Source organism: Cyclopterus lumpus, chromosome 18 (genome assembly GCF_009769545.1).
Source record: "Cyclopterus lumpus isolate fCycLum1 chromosome 18, fCycLum1.pri, whole genome shotgun sequence".
Lineage (NCBI taxonomy): Eukaryota > Metazoa > Chordata > Actinopteri > Perciformes > Cyclopteridae > Cyclopterus > Cyclopterus lumpus.
Window position 1 is genome coordinate 7,308,937 of NC_046983.1, and position 9,566 is coordinate 7,318,502.

The following is a 9,566-nucleotide window of genomic DNA, read 5'->3' on the forward strand; positions in this document are numbered from 1 at the left end:
ATTGATGCTAATGCCTCATTTGGGTTTTTGCATCGCAATTAGATACACTTGTGTGATTGGTTTAACCACCCCTATATGACCACCGCGTTATAGCAGGAAACAATGGCGGTAAATCATGTTCAAGGGTTAGACCTCATGAATTGCTCAACCTAAGTCTGTAGGAATTGACAATTGCAATTCATTTCAGCTGGAAAACAGGCTAATGTCTCGCCATGTCACAATACTTTAATCTCGCTTTAGGTCGCCCCGACCCAGTGCTGACACACTGGAATGAACACTTTACATAAAGTACATAAAGGGGGCAAGTCTGGCTAACAACCACGCCCATTTGGTCTGCTGCCACTCTGCTGAATGTTAGCCTACCCCAATGTGCCTTCCTTTCCGCCATCCCACATTATTTCCCATTTACTTTGTTTGCATCTGTCGTCAACCACCCGGTCATCAATGAATGTGCAGCACCTTTTCTACTTGATAGCACATGACACACACACACATCCATATCCCATTTAAAACTGTTTGTTTCAAATGACAACTATGCACACTGAGGTTCAGTGTCTACGACACGCAGCCAGCTGAGATTCTGACCCAAAGTGTTCATCCATGATGGTTTCCCGCAGAGAGTTGTATTTCTGGATCTCTTGCAGCAGGACCACTGCATACAATTTGAGGACTTATAATAGTTCAGGCTTCGCATCTTGGAAATCATTTCCAAAACACACAGCATTCTCCAACATACTCCAACGACCACAAGAATCTCTGCAAAAGGAGCTGGGAGATGAGATTACATCGCTGAAAGTCGAAGGATCATTTGCGCGTATTTGTCTGCGCTAATAAACTACCACAACGTTGAAATCATCGTTTAACGCACATAGAGGAACTCCTGTTACATTGTTACGCAACACCCAGATATCTTTTTTAAAGGGAGAACACATCCGAAGAGATAACTTTCAAACAGTAATTTCTGGCTTGACCTCAGCGGCTATAAGCTCAGAGATACAAGCCGAGCGAGTTCTAAAGGAAACTATTTCAGTTTGAGTCCTTTTTCTGGGACTCACAGAATATTTGTTATTTCAATATCAGACTCAAGAGCAAACATAAAGATTTGAGTTTGAAGCACCTCATGGTGTCCTTTGAGACCTGTCCTCAAACTCACAGATTGTAAGATCTCTATCTTATTACACTGACGACGGTCTGCCAGTGTTGTGTAACAATATTGATGTCTCAGAAAATATTAATTGTTCTGGATACTCGCCTGCTTCAGAAACAGCCACGCCAAACACATCTCACTCACATTATATGCAGCGGGTGACAATTAGGTGTTTATCTGAGTTTGGGTGATATGTGTCACACCATTCATACAAATGTAGTTATTGCTTTAATAACTCTGGATATATTAGGCCATTGGGTTGGATGACTATAAACCTATATCCCTTTCCGAGGTGATCGAGAGTATTAGGCTTTTATTAGATCCAGGCTTCTCATCAAATCAAGCATAAAAAAATATTAGAGGATTACCTAAAGACATGCATAGTGCACTGGTATTTCTATCAGACTATGCAGACAGATGAGGCTGAGCTTCTGGGTGAGACATCACAGGATATCCTGTTCAAATTGCATGCAATATATGTCTCAGTTAACGATTGTAAGACAGGTATGCAGATGATTATTATATTTTCTCCATGCAGCACTGATCTGCAACAATTATTGAGCATATGCTCCCAATAATGCACTGACTGTGACCTCAAACTTAATTACGCTAAGAGTAATTACATAATTTGACATGGGGATGCTTGAATGAATCTCTCCACTCTGCATACGCTGTAGTAGAGAAGGTACTTACACAGTATAAGTGCTCAACAATGGTGTAGATATTACATTTGTGGTCTCGTCTTATCCAAATCTATGAAGTCATGTATTTCCAGTCAACTAGAGTCATTGCTTCCCTCCCCTTCCTCCCACCTTGCTCCTCCCTCCCCTTATTTTTTCGACTGGGCCTGGCCCCCGCAGCAGTGGGACTGGAGACCGGGTCCTGCAGGGGGAGCAGGGTGTCGAACAGCGTCCTGGTCCCACCGATCTGCCTATGGCAATGGTGGCATTCGAGTGACGGCAAAGTGAATACAAAGTCAGTGATACTTAACGATGTTCAGAAACACAGGCGCTCAAATCCCAATTACCCTTATCCGAAGTAAAGGATGTGAAAACACTCTCGAGCGGTTCAAGTGTTCAACAATGTGTCTACCGGTCTTAAACCTGTAATAATCACAGTGTGCACTTGGTGGTGCTGGCACTCTGCAGCCCGGGAGGAACTTCAGCAGGCAGTTGTCACCTTGACTTCTTCAGGATGACTGTATGCCGTTAAAGATGAACATATTTTAAAAAGTCTAAGCACGTGTACATCTGCAACACATATTGTGTGTCTATTGAATCTCAATAAACTATTAGCAGGGTGCACATTAATTTATGCTGCTTGAACTCGGTGCTCGTACGCCAAGACAAATGTTACGGTGCCTCTGCTCACAGAAGGAGTCTTTAATGTGTGTGGCTAGAAAGCATCTGTCCCGGTAATCGGGTACATGACCTCCATAGTTCAGCGGCTTCCAGAGAATCTCCTCATGTTCATCCAGGTACACACTGAGCAGACGCTCACGTCGCTAGAGGGGGCATCAAGACGATGATCTTAACGGACTGACTTTGAATGCAAGGTACAGACCAAGGGCACGTAAAAAAACTCTCCGCTGGAGGAAGACGTTTGCACAAAGTAGTCACGAGCAGGACTTAGTCTCATAAATTTGAACTAGATTGTCATGATCCATTAGTCTAACAGGCATCTCATCCGGGGCAGGGTATGAAATGACCTTTCTGCCTTCAGCTGTGACTGCTTCTTTCAGTTTCATATCAAGCTCTGACCTCAAAGTCAGAATCGTTGAATTCGCAGACAAATGTTCCAGCGCGGCTGAAACGGCGTCTTTCTCTCCTGCAGGGTGGCGTGTAAGAAAGCCGAGGGAGAAGAGCATCGTCCTGTCGAACGGAGCCACTGTCACCATGCTGGAGACGCTGCATGTTGGCTTTCACGTTGTGAGAACAGGGGCAGTGCTAACACAATGGTTTAACTAGGGCTTCGACACATGATGCTGCTCCAGCAGCTTGTCCAGCTCAGACGTCCATGAGAGGGAGGGAGAGAGGTAGGCTGATATAACCGGCTCAGACTTGTGTGGTTGTTCTGTGCCTGGGGAAACCTTGTTGTGACTATGAGAGAAAGAAAATGCATAATCCAATGTATCAGTACTTCAAACACAAATGAAAAGAAAGAAATGAATCTGAGGCAGTGGGGCAGGGAAAAAGACAAAGCAACTGGCGTTGTACCGCTCTTGACACCCTCCTCTATCATACTATTTCAGGCGATGGGGGCCTGGCCCTGGCCCAGAGAGAGTGCATCGAAGTACTTGCTCATACCAGAGCCCTAAGTCGGCTGCAGCAGGGCTCCTGTGGGGTCCACCCCGAGGACAAAGAAAGTGAGAACGGATGAGCCAACACGGGGTAAATTCTCAAGTGAGCCACAATCAAGTAGAATTACTGAAATGAGATATTTGAAACGTTTTTGAAATAAAAATTTGACTTTTATTATTCAAAAACGGAAGAAGCAGCAGGGATTAAATGTGTAACAGCAGAGACTCTCACAGCCTTCATGCCAAAAACACGAAGCGAGAGACGAGGTTGTTAACGATGAAGGAGGGAACGCACAAGGACTCAGAGAGCAAACTATCAGCATCTTCTGGAGCTCATTACAGTTGTTTCTCCCCATCACCTAGGAGGAAACGAGAGGAAAGGTGAAACAAGGGAATTCAGGGGCTAGAGAGGGCAGTTTAAGATGAGAAGGGAAGATGATTAACATGAAACGTGAAAAGAGTAACGAACAAAGCATATGATGAGGGGAGAGGCTGAAAGAAATGTGTGATGGTAACATGCTTCAGCAGCTCTGAGCGGGGGCTTATTCATACTAAGTTGAATTTTGTCAAATCTAATTCCTGCTAATGACATCAAGAAAATGGAGACACAAACAAACAACCCACACATGCAAACCCACGTACACCCCGACTCCCCTCTATCTCCGCAGTGTATCAACCATTAGTAGAAGTAGCAGAGAAGAAGACACATATTTACCATCCCCTGGGTTGAACATACTCTATACACAAACACACACACACACACACACACACACACACACACACACACACACAGACACACACACACACAAATCAAATACATTCTTCGTTGTCAACGCACAGCAGCATGAACAAGCTGTGCTTTTCACACACATCAATGTCGGTCGAGTACCAAAGAAGCAGTAGCAAAAAAAAAAGTGTCCCACAACATAGACAGACCTGGTAGTGTGGCATTCTCTGGCTCAGTACTGGTGAACCAAAGCTCCCAGTCCCGGGGGTGCTGTTCAAAGGAGGCCCCGCTGCCATGGAAGTTGGGCAGCTTATCCAGCTCTGTGATGTTGTTCCAGCTGGAGTCTACCAGCCAACTGGCACAGGGGTTTGCCATTTTATCCGCCTTATCAAGTGCCTATAAGCACACACATCAATTCTTCAGTGTATCAATAAATGGACCAAACAACTCCCCAGCACGTCAATCATAAAGCACCAGGCCTGTCCAAAGGATATAAAGAACTTCCCTGGTGAAGAGAGGCAAATGAAGCCCTTAAGATATTTCAATAATGATAAGTCATATTAAGTGAAAATGAAAACCTCGAGACTTTAAAAAGATGTGGGTTTCAAACATGGACTAAAAGAAAAGCAACCTCAGAACATTACATCTGCTTTAAAAGACACAACACGGACTGGTGTAATATGTTGTAGTATCATCAATCGCAGGTAGATCTCGCTGCTACTGCTGCTGCTCAAAATGTGCTCAACATCACCAGGACGGCAACACATGGATCTACAATGACTGTTACCAGCTGAACAACCAGAGGATCTCACCCTCCACCTCCTGCAGGGTTCTCTTGCAAGAAGCAATGCTGTTCACCAAAGAGTCTGTTATTCTAGCTATGGAGGCTCATTACGCACCACAACTCCCAGTAGTTGGGCTTCCAGATTCCTGCACACACACACACACACACACACACACACACACACACACACACACACACACACACACACACACACACACACACACAAACTTTCCCATTCACAAATAGACAATTTGAAGTAGCAGTTCATACTCTCAAGCTGTGTCTGTACACAACTGAGGATACTCATACATATAGAGAGGTACACAATAGGGAACTATACCAAACATACACACACACACACACACACACACACACACACACACACACACACACACATTCCCAGAGTTGGACTCACCTGCCATAAACGAGGTTACATAAGGTCAGAAAACCATGAGACAAAAAAAGTTTTACCCAATTCCTCCTGTACATGTGTCTGTTACTGTAATTATAGTTTGTGTTATCTGTGTTCATGACATGGCGTGATCGGCCAGAGGGAAATACAGTGCAGTTTCTAAACCGGAAATACACAAATAGCCTTCGGGTCAACCCTTTTGTAAGAAGAATGATTTAAAAAAGGTAATCTGTTTGATAAATTCTTCCTGAGGCATGTTATTACAGTTTGAGTGTTTATTTTTATTTTTATTTTGACGTTAGCTGGCTTCCTCAGTTTTCCCAACTACACTGGGAGAATTGCACATCATGAACTGAGAGCTCTGGGAAACCAGGAACATTTAAAAAGCAGTCATCACGAAGAAAGCAGTGAATTTCACCAATGGCGTTCTCTCTCTCTCTCTCTCTCTCTCTCTCAATCTGTGATCCCCTTCTCTCTAGTTGCATCTTTTCTTTCTCCGGTGTTATTCTGCACATTCTGTACTCCGGTTTCACCCCATTCTTTTTTGGGAGCACTTCAGTTTTCTAATCACTTTGTTTCTTCGCCAACAACTCTCATTTCATCCATTCCCCTGCAGTCTGCAGTGTTGCCGTCTCTCACCCAGCTGTCTGTTGGCCTCGGCCCGGGTACAGGCGCTTTGCCCAGCGGGTTCATGACAGCCTGCATCCCCGTCTGGACCAGTGTCTCACGAACATAACCCGATGGGTCGTTGCCTGTTTTATGTACATTTCCTGTTGGCCAACCACCACACAATGTGGATGCCTTAATCCAGTTATTACGTTCATCTATTGAGTAGTTGTTCCTTCTGTTTTTTGGCCTCTTGTCTTCTGCAGTACAATGACGGACAGGTACCCGCCTGCTTGCTTCTGGGCCTCCTCCAGCTCTACAGACATGGCCTCCACCTCCTCCCGTGTGCCACTGATCTTGAAGAGGCCACCGCTTGCTCACTTGAAACTCAATCAGATGATGGACAAGGTGATTGTTCTGGTTTACCATCTACATCTACGAGTCAGCTTTTCTTGGCCACGTATGAGTACACATACCAGGAGTTTGAATGTATATTTTGCTCTCGTTGTATATACACAGAAAAAGAAATACAGCTCAAACAAGAATACTTTAAGGAGTAATGACATGCATTGTTTTTAAGTCAGACTGTTGAAAATCTTAATACAGCTGCAAAACGGTGTCACGTGCAAGTATGCTAGAATAAATGCAATTCAATATTATAGACTGATAAAACTTAAGGAGTCAAACAATGTACTATCTATTCATTTATGTGGGGATTGCTATGAGTGTCACATCAGGGTTAAGATCTTTTTTTTCTAAAGACGTAATCTTTTTCATCAGAGTTTTTATACAGTACAACTTAACCTTTTGGAAAGACTTGCTCAATAGTAATATGGAACCTGCGGTTTCAATTCAACATTTTGAAGGACACTGTAATAATATCTATAAAGTGACTAGAAAAACGCTGGTTGAACGAGGTCTGGTTTCAGTGCTTGTACTGTAAATGCAAGTTCAGCTAGACAATGTTTAGTAGGCATTAAGAATGAGGGCTGTTAATGTGGAAAATAAAGCTCAGAGTCTGCCTTCATGTCAAACAGACCTTTCCCACTTTAGCAGATAAAATAGTACAATATTGGTAAAACCTCCCTTGAAAATGAAGGCTAAAGAAAAGGCAACAAGAAAAAGAGCCCTGTTGACAGAGGAGGCAAAACCAGTGTTTTATTCTGCCTTTATCATAGCACTCAGTTGTCGTTGTCGTAGCGACAGCGGCGGCAACGACAGTGCCGAGCCATGCTTTAGGAAGAATAGAAGCCTTTTAGAAAGAAAACATCCTACATTAAGGTACGGCAGAGAGGGCCCGTGAGTTTTCTCTCGGGTCAGTTGGTGTAGCGGGACCCGCTGAGCTCTGGCAATGTGATATGGATGCTGGTCGCAGCTCGTGGTCAGAGGGCCAGAGAATGGTGATTAGCTCTGGTAATGGTGCCTGCCAGCCCAATTAGCAGCATTATGTGTGACCAGTACCCTACACCGCTAATTACAACCGGATGAGCACTGCTTGAGGGGGAAGAGGTGTTGAATGAATGACAGTAAACTTGTGTCCATCTGTGCGCCTGTGTGTCTCTGTCACAGCATCCACACTGTAAATACAGGGAGCCTCACTGTCCCCCAGTGAGGAGCTGCCGAGGGGAACTGCAGGAAGCCGTTACCTTGTATTTAAAAAAAACAGAAAGAAAACTTTTTTTGATCTACAGACGCCATAGTTTGCGAGTTCAACCCATATTGGAGGCTGTATGTTATTCCGAGAGAAGACCGTAGGTCAGCCGCTACAGTCAGAGATGGTGTTTAAAGAGCCTTCACTTTTTATAGCGGGGATCAGTTGTAAAAGGCAGTAATATTCTCTTGAAAACATGATTCTTATATTGAGAAATTGATCGTTTGATTCAGAATTTTGATATTTCAAGTAGCAAAAACTGCGTTGCAATGATCAAATCAATCTTAACTTCACAAACAATTCATACTTAGGGCTTGAATACAAATTTTCAAAACATGTCAAATGTGCTGGTTTGATAAAAACAACTATACTACTACGACAGCTATTATAAAATCTTTGTTGGTATATCTTAAACCAAACCTCTATAATTAGTGCGTAAATATTCAGTCTTGATAATTTTCCTCACTACCTTTGGTTTTGAAATTGAGTTCATTTAAATGATAAATGAAATGTTATTACAATTATGCACATAGTAATTAGGATTAGACAGATGCACAGACAGGAGTCCAAAATAAAAAAGTAATTGAACAGGAAGACTGTCGGCTTTTAGCCCACACCAGCCAACCGGTACAGCCTCTTGATGTCTGAAAGAAAGAACAGAAAAATCACCTATATATAGAACAATCACCTATATATATATATAATGTAGCTGACTGAAGATGGAATGAGAGGAACTGACTATACAGAGTAATTCATTCAAAAATCTAATTCAGCTGGATCCGCCGGAAGCTAAAATTTGCCATGCTTTACATATTATAGGATACTGTATATCTGCTCCATGGTTCTCCTAATGTTGTTGGATTTTCTTTTCTTTTTTAGGTTCCAGCTACCTTTCAATTGTGTCTAATCTGTACTCACACTTGCCACCAGGGGAGCGTTGATCCATGGTGTTTCTATAGTAATGTCGAGCTATTGACTTGCAGTGGCGTGTGGTAAAGTGGCAGATTGACAGCCGTGTGCAGAGAGCAGAGCCCGGTGCTGAGAGGCCTCCTCTCTCTCTCAGCTACTGGGTGGCTTTTAGCTGGGCCTCATGCTGGGTGTCACAAAGGAGCTTCAGACGGGCTCTGAATCACAGAACTGGCCGACAGTCAACACGTCAAAGACACATCAGAGTGCAGCAGATGAGGACCTCTTACATCGATCGTGGTAATGTGTTGGATTGACTGGAGAGAACTGTCGCTCTGAGTTGATGCATCAGGGGAATTGTCTGCACAGTGTGCCCATTGTGTATGAGTCTGTGTGTGTGTGTGTGTTGTGTGTGTTGTGTTCTCAGGCTTCTCAGATGAGCACCAGGCTCATGGGCACTACAAACAGACAATAAAGTAGAAAGCCATTCACAGATGACATAGGAGACTTCAACTATAGTACATAAACAATATGATTGTTAAAAGGTCTGAGAATTGGTGATAACATGTACGTGGTACACCTGAAACACATGGATCCAGACTAGAATGGGTAGAATAGAGAACAAAAGAAGTTACGGAGAACCATTGTGACCTAAGTCACATAGCTAAACAGGTTAAGTTAAATAAGCTCTGAGTAACTTTAAAAAAAAGTACGTGAGCATAGCCAATGTGAGGCTTGGTATGAAGTGCTTTTCTACATTGAACTTCTTCTGTGAAACAGGCTCCTGTTGTACTGCTCCTGTATGTGTGAGTGTGCCGTGGGTCTACTTGTCTACTTATTTCTGTGAACAGTGCATGGATACACTTCTAATGTGGCCCGAGTCAAAATGTCTCCTTAAGCCGCAGAAGCATTCAGTTGAGGATGGGACTGCGGATCTGAGAAAAGACAAGTCTGTTCAAGTTTGCTACATCTTGTCAATGATATTGTCACGGCAACCATATATGCATGGATTTCAAAGTGGTACTTATGAGAGG